This window comes from Dendronephthya gigantea, unplaced genomic scaffold (assembly GCF_004324835.1).
Source record: "Dendronephthya gigantea isolate DGI-Jeju-01 unplaced genomic scaffold, DenGig_1.0 000018F, whole genome shotgun sequence".
Taxonomy (NCBI): Eukaryota; Metazoa; Cnidaria; class Anthozoa; order Malacalcyonacea; family Nephtheidae; genus Dendronephthya; species Dendronephthya gigantea.
Genome location: NW_021163028.1, coordinates 662,115 through 674,590, shown reverse-complemented (window position 1 = coordinate 674,590; position 12,476 = coordinate 662,115). Strand labels below are relative to the sequence as shown.

Sequence of the window (12,476 nt, the reverse complement as noted above, 5' to 3'; positions counted from 1 at the left end):
GGATAAAATAGTTGATCATTGATTAATAGAAGAACATAGCGTGAAATATAAATGGTAATAAGAGAAGACTTAAGTATCAGTCAAAATGCAGTCTTGGGCATGTAATGGCATTAAATTGAGGCAAGTTTGGAGCGTTAGTTGGCCCTATACCATATGGAACAGGATAACTTATGTAAACTACTTAAATTGTAAACCTAACTATGGTAATCACATAAAGGAAAATGAAAAAATAATGATCGCATCCCAAAGACATGCAAAATGTGTAATCATGAAATTGCAAGATCCAATCAATCTTCGTTATTTCTATTGTGAAATTATGACACGCTGAGGGGTGTATTAATAAATAGCACATAGCTTAGGACTCTTGCTTAATTGATAAACCCGATATCTGTTCCACAATCTGACAAACGAAAACCGAATCGATAAAACGTAAATCGCTTTAGAACTCGACGGAGTTTGGTCTGGTCACCGTTTCATGCACGGGACAACTGTGGAATTCACCAACAGCGAGAGAATTGGCGTCTAATGGCTCCTAAAAGCTGAATTTAAGGTAAAGTGAACTACTTAAAGGTCAAATTCGCCGTTGGGGCTTTAATAACAACGGCGTTGAGTGTATATTGAAGGAGTTAGAGTGTTTATTTAACGAAGAATATTACGCATGACCAGATGTGTCGCATTTTGTTCGTGTTAATTTGTTACAAAAATGTTTTAAAAGTGAATCGTATTATTGGGAAGGGAAAGAGGATGTCGTGCAAGAAAGACATTATTTGCATATATATAGATAGACGTGTTTATTTCGATGTTTGTTTTTCGGCGGTTTTAGTGCGGTTTTATTTGTCAGTGGGCCTCAGTCGGCTAATTAAATTGCATCAGATAATACTGATATACAGCAGGCTTTATAGCTTAATTGCTTATTTGAGTTTCTATATCACATATTTTGAGCGCTCAAATATTTCGCGATCCAAGGGGTTTGACTCAGTCTCCGTGAAACGACATATAAAATCATTATTGCGACTTCATTCCTGTTTTGCTTCAACGGATGTTACTTTTTTATACGTATTACGCACATGGAGACAGCATGATGGATTTCAAAATGAGCTAGATAATATCAATCATATATGAATGTATATATAACATGCGGTGAAGTCGCCAAATGTCCAGCGACTCTATCAACTGGGTATAATAAACACTTTGAGATCTATAAACATGGTTAAAGAAATTACTAAGCTAAAAAAATGTAGACAATGTATATGAGAGTGCGAATTTAACCGATTTCTTTCTCAGCCTTCCTCTACGGTTGAAAATGTAATCGAATGTTCTTTGCATGCAAACTAAATTCTCCGCGGCCGAAGATGTAGCTATATGAATTATAATCCCGATGGAAAAGTGGGTGACGGATATTGAGATGCATGAATTACAGTCACAAAAACCCAATTTCAGACTCTGTCTACCGATCATTAAAATAGTCTACAGAATAGAGAATAGATGCATAAGAAGAAAAGATAAACACTAGACGGAAATTTTGTGGATTCCGGCCAAAACGTCAATCGTCCCAGCGAACACGTTGCATGGATGACCATCGGTTTTGAGACACTACTTGGGATAAAATTGATCTCTTGAAGATTTTTATACTAAATTTTTATAATAGTTTTTAAAGCAATATCGCTCCATTCTCCGAATGCCTTCGTTGTCTTCAAAACCACATGCATGGTAGTTAAATATTTATCCCTGCATATATATGCTATTTCATCTATGCTATTTCATCTAAGTCGAGACAGCAGATGATATACTAAAGCACGCAATGACTATTGATTTTGACCAGTCATTTTGTGAATTCCGAGTCGTGGGTGCATGAGATGATAAGCTGCAGATTTAGCATGAGGACGGGAGCGTCAAAGACAACGAAAAAATGGCGAATAAATAGCGTGATGCACCCAAATATGGACCGTACCACGTCATTTATTTGCTATTTTCAAGCTGTCTTCGACGAACCCATCCTCAAGCTAAATCCCTCTAATCTAGCTGAGGCGCACCCATGCAGTTGACTTTGAGATATACGACGAGCTAGAGAGTAGAATAATCATACAATTTATAATATATAATTATATATAAGTAAATGAACTTGTAGGTACATCACGTAAGTATCTAATACTGCAAAGCTTTCGGTCCGTTAACCCGGGTCTTCATGATGAAGGCCCGGGTTAACGGACCGAAAGCTTTGCAGTATTAAATACTTACGTGGTGTATCTACAAGCTCGTTTACTTATTGATGTCACCATGCATGCAAACTTACAAAAATATTATTAATTATAGCTACGTAGCTTATGACAGATTTATTGACGGACGGGTATATGGCAATATTTTTATCAATTAACATACATGTAACTCAACCTAAACCAGAGGAAATACTACATGCTGTTTTCATGCAAAAGTACTTTGAACACTTATTATCTTTTAAAGGTTTTTTTAAAAGAACTGGTGGACTTCACATCTCATTACTCATGCATTAACTTTTTTTTGCAACGTCTTTTTTTGACTTCCTCCCTAAAAATTATTTCTTTTAAATTAATACACTATATCGTTTGCAAACCTGTGGAGAATTGACATTATTTTTCATCCGTAGTTATTCTTGTCGAGACTATACGGCATGCATGCATATAATATCTTGACTCTTTCTTGTTCGCCATGCAAAATCTTTGTAATTTTCTATAGTAGAAGATAAGTTAATATACTGTTAGAAGACATGATAGCCATGCGATCAGTTTGCAGAATGGCTCATATTCAGTAGTTGTTTATAATAATGAATCAATAATATAATTACGGTTATAAATATAATGATAATAAAATTACACTTCAAGAACCGGTTGTATAAAACTCTTGAACTACACTTTGCATAGGTAAATCGTAGTTAAATCAGAAATAAACAAATCTGATTGGCCAATGCTGTTCATAACTACAGTTAAAAGTTAACTAGTCTTTTATACAACTGGCCGCAGGTATAAATTGCCTATCGAAGGTATAAGGAGAATTTTAATTGTGCAAAGTAAAACTTATTGTAAAGTGAACTGAATATTAACTCCAGCTTAAAATACATGATTTGACGTACATGGAACGAAAAAAACGCTGTGCAAATTTACGCCTTTAATTGTTTCAGTGTTTTGCGAGGACTTTGAAATAAAATTGGAAATTTTTAGCGCCGTTCCTGTTATATTAAAATCTCGTACTTCAAAAAAACTTATTCCACGTATGCCATGTAGGGAGTATTTACTCTGGTTGATTTTATTTTTCTAAAATTGTCAGTAGAACGTGTGCAGTTTTCAAACATTTTTCATATACTTCTATCAAGAGTTAAGCAATTGTTTAAATACGCCTATAAATGTGTAAAATATTACTGAGACAGACAACAAATTTACATCTTACATCGTACAAGCAATTCAATAGAAAAAAACATCGATAGTGCTATATATCATTGTGACAAAGCAAGCTTAAATTGCAAGAGGGGGTCATTGCTCAAATCTGCGTCATGCACGCGTTGAAACGGCTCATAAATCAGGTATTGTTATTACGTCTAGTCTGAACAGAAGGTAAATAAATCAATAGGAAAACTGTGAATATTCTGGGAGATGATTTCGGTGATAAAACCCACATGTTAGATATACTCAGTTCGAACAGCCATTATTTGCAGTGACCTACGTTAGCATATAACGGTATTTGCCAAAGCTCTCGATTGTGAACAGTCTGCCCCACTGAATGCAGGGCAATATTTTACACTCGATTATAGCGTAACAATTTCTGACACCATGTCATGCCTTACATGCCTGACCGCCTTAAAATATTATTCTTATCCACTTTGAAATCGAAATGTTTCCACGAACTGTTCAAAAAGTGACACAGTAAAACTCTTATGAGCAGTGATACTGCCTTTATATTGCTTGGTTCATATTATTTTAAACTAAAAACCGTGCATAAAAATTCTGCGTTGTAAATATATTACGTTCACGCACAATAGATGCTATCTGTGAATGTGACATATTTAAAGAAAATGATATGCATGTTTCGAAGTGATTAATTTTCAAACTGACTAGGCGTTTAATTCAGTTAACAGATGTAAGCCACTTACAAGGAAATTCCGGATATTAAACAAATACATTCAACAATTACCTTAAAAACTGAATGTTTTGTTGCAGCGAAGCGCGTGAGAAAACAAACAAACAATATGTTTCGCTGCTTTGAAAACACGTTTTCACCATGTGTTCGTCAAAACAGGCGAACAAGTTAATTGAATATATGCAAATATATATTATTTGTTTTCGTTCTTCCTAAGTCAATAAGAACTGTTGTCGTCTCGTAGACTCGTACCCCGACTGATCGTGCAACATAGAACAGAAAAGCATTCTTCCCCAATTTAAAAGAACCAATGGCAATGAAGCAAGCCATGATCAAGTTAGACTGGTTTTATAAATCAGAATTGTTTTTGTATTTACTCAACTGAACTTTGTATAATATAATCCACAATTCAGGCCAAAACATTGTGATTTTGCCGCTAAACTTTTTGCTTAGAATAAGCTTTCTTGTTTCCTGTCCAATTCTATGACAAAACACCTTAAATTTTCCTTACGTTTTCAAAATCCCCATACATTTTAGGAACATTTTTGCAGGTATGCATGTATATAAATATAAAGTCAAGGGGTCAAGTTCAGAAGATATCTTTGATCTTTCCTGAAGATCAACTGCACGAATGAAAATTTTTTTTAAAAAAACTGAGCTGTCTCACAATATTTAAGGGGGTCCTCTACTAAAATTTTCACTTTGACTTCGAAATTTTTGAATTTTCAAAGACAGTCATTATATGTACTTTCAACCTTCCTCTATGGCCTCAGAAATTTTCAGTGCGCATAGAATACTACAACACACTAAAAAAAGCAAATTCCTGAACCTTTGGCTATTTTCTGCCTTAGCAACGCCCTTAGCAACAGCTGTTTTTGTTTGAAAACCCCGCCTGAAAGCGCTTCTTTTTATCCAATGAGAACGATTTTCTGTATATTATATGAAGTAGTCCTTCTGCTTTCTTAACACACCCGCTGAAAGCTCTTTTAACGATCTGAAGGCGTCTTTTGAGCTAAATAAACTCATTGTGTTGTTCTCGTGTTCTCAACTCTCAAGCGTTCGTCAAGCGTAATTTACATTATTTGCATATTCCGATATTATATATTCATATATTCGCGATGCTAAGGAAAGGTTCAAGAGTAAGGAAATGGAAATTTCATGGCAATAGATTCACGGACTCTGTAAGGAAAGCGCGTCTTGAGAATGATTCTTTTGTGCCATCAACTTCAACTAATGATCGAAGGCAATTCGTCTCCAAATATCTCTGCTTCCGCTCGTAAGATTGGCAATCCATGTCCACGAAATGCTCCCCCAGTTTCAGCTACCGTGACAGGGTATCGATTTATTGATATGGAGATCCTGAACTATGTTTTTAAGCAAATGATTTGCAGTGAATGTGGTTCATCGTCTTGTCTTGTTTTGGAAGAAGACCCACGTGAACGAAAAGGCAGTGCGTCTCATCTTCGTGTTCGTTGCCAAACATGTGGTTGGGTGTATACCTTTTATACATGAAATAAAGTTCAGCACTCGTTTTACATCAACAAGCGATTTGTGTATGCTATGCGAAGTATGGGACAAGGACACTCATCACTGAAACGTTTTTGTGGCTTGATGAACATGCCACCTCCATTCCATTCAAATGCCTACAGTGCCAGTAATTCTGCACAAGATAAAGCAAACAATACAAAGCTGTACAAACCCGGTGAAGGTCTTCCTGATGATATTATTGCATTGCTCAAATCTATTTATACCAGGCTTAGCAATGATGAACTATTGAGCAAGTGCATAGATGGAAAAACCCAAAACCAGAATGAGTCACTAAATGGCATGATTTGGAACCGGTTGCCGAAAACCATTTTTGTCGGAGCGGATGTCCTGAATTTTGGAACATATGATGCTGTAGCTCATTTGAATCTTGGCAATAAAGCAGCTGTGAACATTTTGAAGAGATGGACTTAGTTCCAGGACATTTCTTTGAAGAAGGAATAGAAAAAGGTGATCGTTTGCGAGTAAGGAAGGCTGAACATAGGAACACTCCTGAAGTAAGGAAACGACGAAAAATCCTCCGCTGGCAGAAAAAGAAGAAAGAAGATAAAAATAAAGGAAGAGAGGGCACCACTTATGAAGCAGGAGCTTTCTAATGTGGTAACAAATGTACAGTAGCCATAAAATAGCAATAGAGCCTTGTTATTTAGACCTGTTTGTGTTATGAACTTAATATTACACTTTAAATGCATTTTTCTCAAAATGCCGAAATTCAGCAATTTCCGAGATTGTATGCAAGATATCTCAAGATGTTTTGGAGCTATCTTGCTGAAATTTTCAGGATAGCCTCAGTATGAGTAGCTCTAGGAGATGAACTAAAGAAATTAAATTCTGATGCATAGATATCAAGTCGTATCTAATTCAATGGAATGTATTGTAACCTTTTCAATTGTTTTGCCTGTAAAACTGCTAAAACCCCACCAACCTAAAAAGTTTTAGTTCAACTCCTAGACCATGTTATTTTTGAGTTAATAAAAGTTATTTCATCATTTTATAGCTAATGGTTGTGTAGTTATCATGTTTGCAAAATGGCACCCATTTTGCTATTCGGCGTGGCATTTTCTGGTAACCGAGGCAACACAACTTTGCAATTGTATGTACTTTTTGTCACTGACCATAGCCTAACAACATACTAAAGTATCAGTTTGGTACTATGAATAGCAAGGTTAAAAAAATTTTTGGTAGAGGACCCCCTTAATCTATATGAACTTTAAACAGTTAAAAATATATAGCAATCCAGTTACATTAAAGATGTGGAAATACAAAACTTAATATATTTAAGCAATATACCTATAAACTGTAGTTGAAAAAAGACTGAAGAGTACATTGCGGGCAAAGGCCGAGCAGCGGGCATTTGATATATTTTGGCACAACCCACTTATAAATATACCTTATCGCGTTAATGCTATAGGTTGATTTTTTATCCCTATGATTATGTTATGCGTTACGTTGATACGAAATATTGGTCAAATTTTGATCTATTTCGACAACTTTTACATCACAGATGACCGTTGAATCAGACGGTTAAATATTTAGCAAATACATGCATAGGTAATTACTATAAAAAAATCGTTTAAAATGTGAAAACAGCCCAATTTGTTTACGTTGCGACTTGAACGCCTCCTTTAAGTACATTATACCTAAAACTAATTTCCGCCAAAATTTCTCAATCCTAAATTTTATAACCCGGCGGCTTTAAAGACAAAGTATATAATAACAACTCAGAAATCATCAGATTATAATTATATTATAATTATAAGTCGGTTGGAAAGTGTGTCGAATGAGCTAGCTACATTAGCTTGAATATTGCTGCAACTTGATGATCTATTATGCATGCAGACGTTCATTTTCAACGAAACCATGAATGCTGCAATTCATTGAACTAAAATAGATTTTAAATTTTAAACTTTAGTTCAGTGGCTGAAATTAACGCATCCGCCAAACTATATAAGGGCGTTGAAAACGCAAGAAGTCATTCTGGAAAGGTATATACCAGTTCTATAACGGTTACTGTAAACAACAAGAACTTTCTAACTTTCGATTCTGTAACTTAACTCTTATGATTTTCTGTAATAATTTTTCTTTATGGCACATGCAGAAAAAGGGCTACAAATGGTTTAAAATGATGCAGGCTGAACAAACAATTGAAACAAACCCTTAAAGTTACGAAAACATCCCTATATATATATCGTTGAATAGATAACAACAACGTTTTCTACGCAAAACAAGTCCAATGATCGAATATAACTCTAGCAGCAGGCGCGATAATGATTGAGGTTATAACCTTTAGGCGTTATCATAAGCCCTTTACGCGCGCCTACAGTAAAAAGAGCTATCGCTTAGTTAGGTAGCTACAAGTTTAACGTTGAAACGACTTTTCTTATTTAAAAAAGAAGTAATGTAAGATGTAGCTAATGAAGAAATAAATTTCATCGAATAATTCTAACGAGATTCGCAGCCAGTTTACGGGCATTTCGTTGGTTATTATATAACTAATTTACATTTATTTTTATCTTTTATATACAAAGACTAGTTTACAAATTAACCTATATCCATGCACTTTAACAAACAACAATAACTTTCTCAATTTCGATTCTGTAACTTAATTCTCATGATTTTCTGTAATCATTTGTGCTTTTTTCGATTTATATCACGAATTCATCGCGTTTAAATATGATCGAATAGGATTATTTGCTACATCTGAACAAATAAATTAAAATCACAAATTAGAGTCTCTCCGGAAGTGAAAAGTTATAATTGGCCTGTAAAAGCTAAACGCACAGTTCCTGACGCCAAATGGAGCCGAATTATTTTAACCATTCCAGCATTCCAGAGCTAACTGAGTCCGCTCATCACACACGCTATATATAGTTTGCGTTTTCTGTCTACGCACGAACGAAGGTAACACCTCATATGCCCTCCACTTAACTTGTTTATTAATTAAAAGAAAACAGAGTGCTAGTTCTATATAATGAGAATGCACGCGCCGCGAGATTACTCTGCAAGACACCTGCTAAGAATACATTCTATATTAAAAGGTTTTCGGTGCAGGATGTCGTATACAACCAACAGAGTATAAAATATTGAAGAGAGACCTGTATGAACTCAAAAGACTTCTTTTCAAACTTATACAATTAAGGTAAATAATGATTTATGTCGGTATAATACATGCAATATTTGTTATACAGCAAATTACTTTACCTCCTTGACGGAACAGGAATTAATTTAAGCTCAATAGCCTGTTCCAATGTTTCATCCAGCCAGTATTTTTGGGGAAAGGTGCGTGCACGATTATTGTTTCTCGCTTGAATAATTTCATTAAATTTTTGAAGTAGCTATTCTTGTGTTTGTATGGCATGACGTTTATTTTAAATGAAGGAGGTAAAACAAACATTATTTCGGTGCGTTTTCTTTGCTTTTGTAATATACTAAAACTGACTTCGAATTACCACAGGCAATAGCCTGTATAACCCATGCATTGCAAACTTATCTATCGAGACAAAATGAAGGGCAAGAATCATGTGTGGGATACGTGTCATTGCATGCCATACAGAAAAGAAATTGGAATAATTCAGCACTCAAAAACACCAGTTTTTAACAGTCATTCTTAGGTTCTTCATCATGCATCTAGTGCACATTATAATTCTAACTTTGAAACATACCTATATGGTTTAAATATATATAAGTTTGACTCACACAAGAACTCTCAGCTATAATAACCTTAACAGGCAGTCGAATCAGTCCGAAATACCTCCTCACATAAAAGAGCAATTTACCTCGCGGGGTTAAAATTTCTCACATACATGCACTATTCACACATAAAAAAGCCAAATAATGTATGCAGGCACTGACCGCCTTGAAAGGTAGTCAGCTCAGCAATTAAAACGCAAACTGGAGCTTTATATTTGGCAGTGCAAAAGACCCTTCTTTATTGCATCCGCGCTATTAATAACAATCACAAATTAAACAAAGGGCAAGATCATGCATAGTTTGACTTGAACAAATATTTGCTTTTGCTCTTAATTCGGTTCGAACCACAATTACCACAAACAACTATCTGCAACAAACAATTATCTGCAGCATTCTTGTTAAATTTTGCGCTATGTATAAACCTAAATAGTTCAATAAATAAACGACAGTTTCATAGTGGCTATATAGCTAGCTATACGTTATTTAAGGATTAAAGCACTCTGTGAGTGCATTATCGGGTTTTACATGCACGAGTTCACAAACAAGGAACGAGAAGTTCAATACTGCATGAGGCGAAGCCGAGTGCAGTATTGAACTTCGAGTTCCTTGTTTGTGAACGAGTGCATGTAAAACCCGATAATACACAAACAAAGAGTGCTTTAATGCTTTTAATATTCATTTTGAGTAAACTCGTAAAGACTTTATATCATTTTAAAACTTAAATAAACAACACATGCGCACCTTTAAATACTAAAACACCTTAACCGGTTGCCCGTTTAGTATTTTTCGGTGTGGATTTATCTATAATTACATTAATTTCTTCTTAACTAAGTTCGGCAAATTTTTTGTTTATTGCCGCCATTTTGATCGTGCAATAAATCCTATAACGGCACTGCCGTGGCGTTGTTGCTATATAAAATTCACTCACGTGGTACAAATCGACCAATCAGAACGTAAGTTTACAAAAAATGAATATTAAATGAAATTATATGAAATTATAGTTCCATTAATCCGCACTAAGTAAGATGGCACGGAAAAATTCTGGCAAAGAATGATATGCTAATAATGAATGTTTATGACAAAAATGGTGAAATATTTTCGTGAGGTAAATTGTGGATTGCACGTTCCGTTCAACGAGTCGAAATTCGTGATAAAATGCATGCAAGCTCGGTACGATTAAAATTGTGAGCGATTGAATTCAGTGAAAGTATAACCTGCAATGAAAAAAAAAACTATAAACTGATAAACCGTGAACTGTCATAAGCCATGCATGCAGAAAAAGCAGAGCCTGTTTGAAAGTGGGGGAAACAGGACCACTGCAAGAACGGAACTTTATCTGCCAATTTTACACCGAACGCACAATTTATCGTATGCACTTTTTGTCCGAATGGGGGAGGGGGGGGGGTGGTGTCGAGCGCAAAAGGACATTATATCATGCATCATCATAATTATTCAAAATAATTAATAATGATTAATCATTAATGAAACGTTTTCATTATACAAACCGAAAATCTAGACTTTAATTTGATCCGTCGTATAGGGAAGACTGAATTCCCATGCACCTGCACATTGTTAACACCACTTAAACAAACTCGTCATCAATTGTTTTTCCTTTTGTCCCGCCGGCATCGCAAAAAGTGGGAAAGTGCGATTTTTCTCAAAATATTCAGTACTTGCTCATTTTTGTATCAACCAAAATATGTCAACAGCGAAAAGGTTGATTTGTTTTTTATGTTTAAAAATCACGTTTGTGACGTCGACGCACAATTACGCGATGAAGTTCAAACTTTTTTAAACACCTTCCGCAATTACGTTGTGCGATATTTAAGAACATGTTTGATATTTGCTTTCATTAATTTCCACTAAATTCAATAAGTGCGTGGAAGCATACGTCAAGTGAACAATCAAAGCTATCAAATTTTATATGGCCTTTCTATGTAAGTCTTGCGTAGTTAAAACTCACGACTACAAATGCTTGTCAATATAAAAGTCCCTTACGGATGGGAAAAATGTATGAAAAGTTTGAAAGATGTGAATTTTAATCCCGGGAATTAATTCCCAGTTTTGGCTTCTTCAATTCTCACTGCGCTGTTATACAGGGACCATTTCAGCGTGCAGTATTGCACACTTTGTCCAGTATTAATAGGAAAGTGTGCATGCAGTATTGAATGTAAGTGTGAGGGTAGGCCTACTGAAATTTAAAGATTAAAAGACCAAAATAATTGAGTTTTAAAAAACTGGGAGAAAAATGTATATATTATAGCAATTAATCGGTATATATTTTACTCAAACTTATGGGTTTTTTCAACCATGGTTGCATTTCCTCTCAATTTCCCTGATGCCCTAATGTGTGCAGTGTTGACATTGCTTTCAATAGGCGCTATCTCATTCTCGGGAATAGATATTGATGATGCGCGTAACGTTTAATCGTAAAAAATAATTAATATAATATACGCTGAACGTAAGACATAATGTAAATGATCGATCACTTTCTAATATTTGCTTTTGAGAAAGAAAGAGGGCCTCTTTTCATTATGCTATATGTAACGAAGTATACTTAATATAAGATCGGACAAACAATATTCCTAGCTCAATATTTGCTTACTTTGCTTACTCAAGACAAAACGTAACATCTGCCATGCGGAATTATGACGTGAATATACACTGTGCCTTGTGATGGGGAATTCCAATCATGCACTTAAACTTTACTGCAATGGCAATATAAATAAACTAAAGTTACTTTCATGTAACCACACGCATATATAAATAAAAATGTGCCTGAAAAAAGGTAATGTTTGGGAAGTGGCTCCAAGTATACTACCTATAACAACCACGACGTCCTAATAAAGAACACTGCATCATTACGACCAACAATGCTCACAGGACGAGGCGAAAACAATTCAACATACACCACTGTATCTTACAATTCTTATAGCTATGACCACGGATTCGCGAGATGCTTGGAGAGTGCAATACCGTTCGCATTCGTTAGCTGCACGTTAAGTATACGCGGAGGGTTGAGCAATCTGGCACACATTGTTTTTCTTACAAATGTACGTTCGGAATAGCCATAGGAATCATCTGTACAATGTTCAGTCGATTTACCTCTGTACAATGTTCAGTCGATTGTTTTT

General features: G+C 35.2%; 1 protein-coding gene across 1 annotated transcript in view; it reads left to right on the top strand.

Moving 5' to 3' along the window:
- The first annotated feature begins 387 nt into the window (after positions 1-387).
- The window catches only part of LOC114520852 (gamma-aminobutyric acid receptor subunit beta-like), a 33,365-nt gene continuing 21,276 nt past the window's right edge, over positions 388-12,476 (top strand). The window contains exon 1 of the mRNA XM_028541196.1: positions 388-550. The gene's annotated coding sequence lies outside the window, so the exon portion shown is untranslated. The remainder of the gene's footprint in view (positions 551-12,476) is intronic.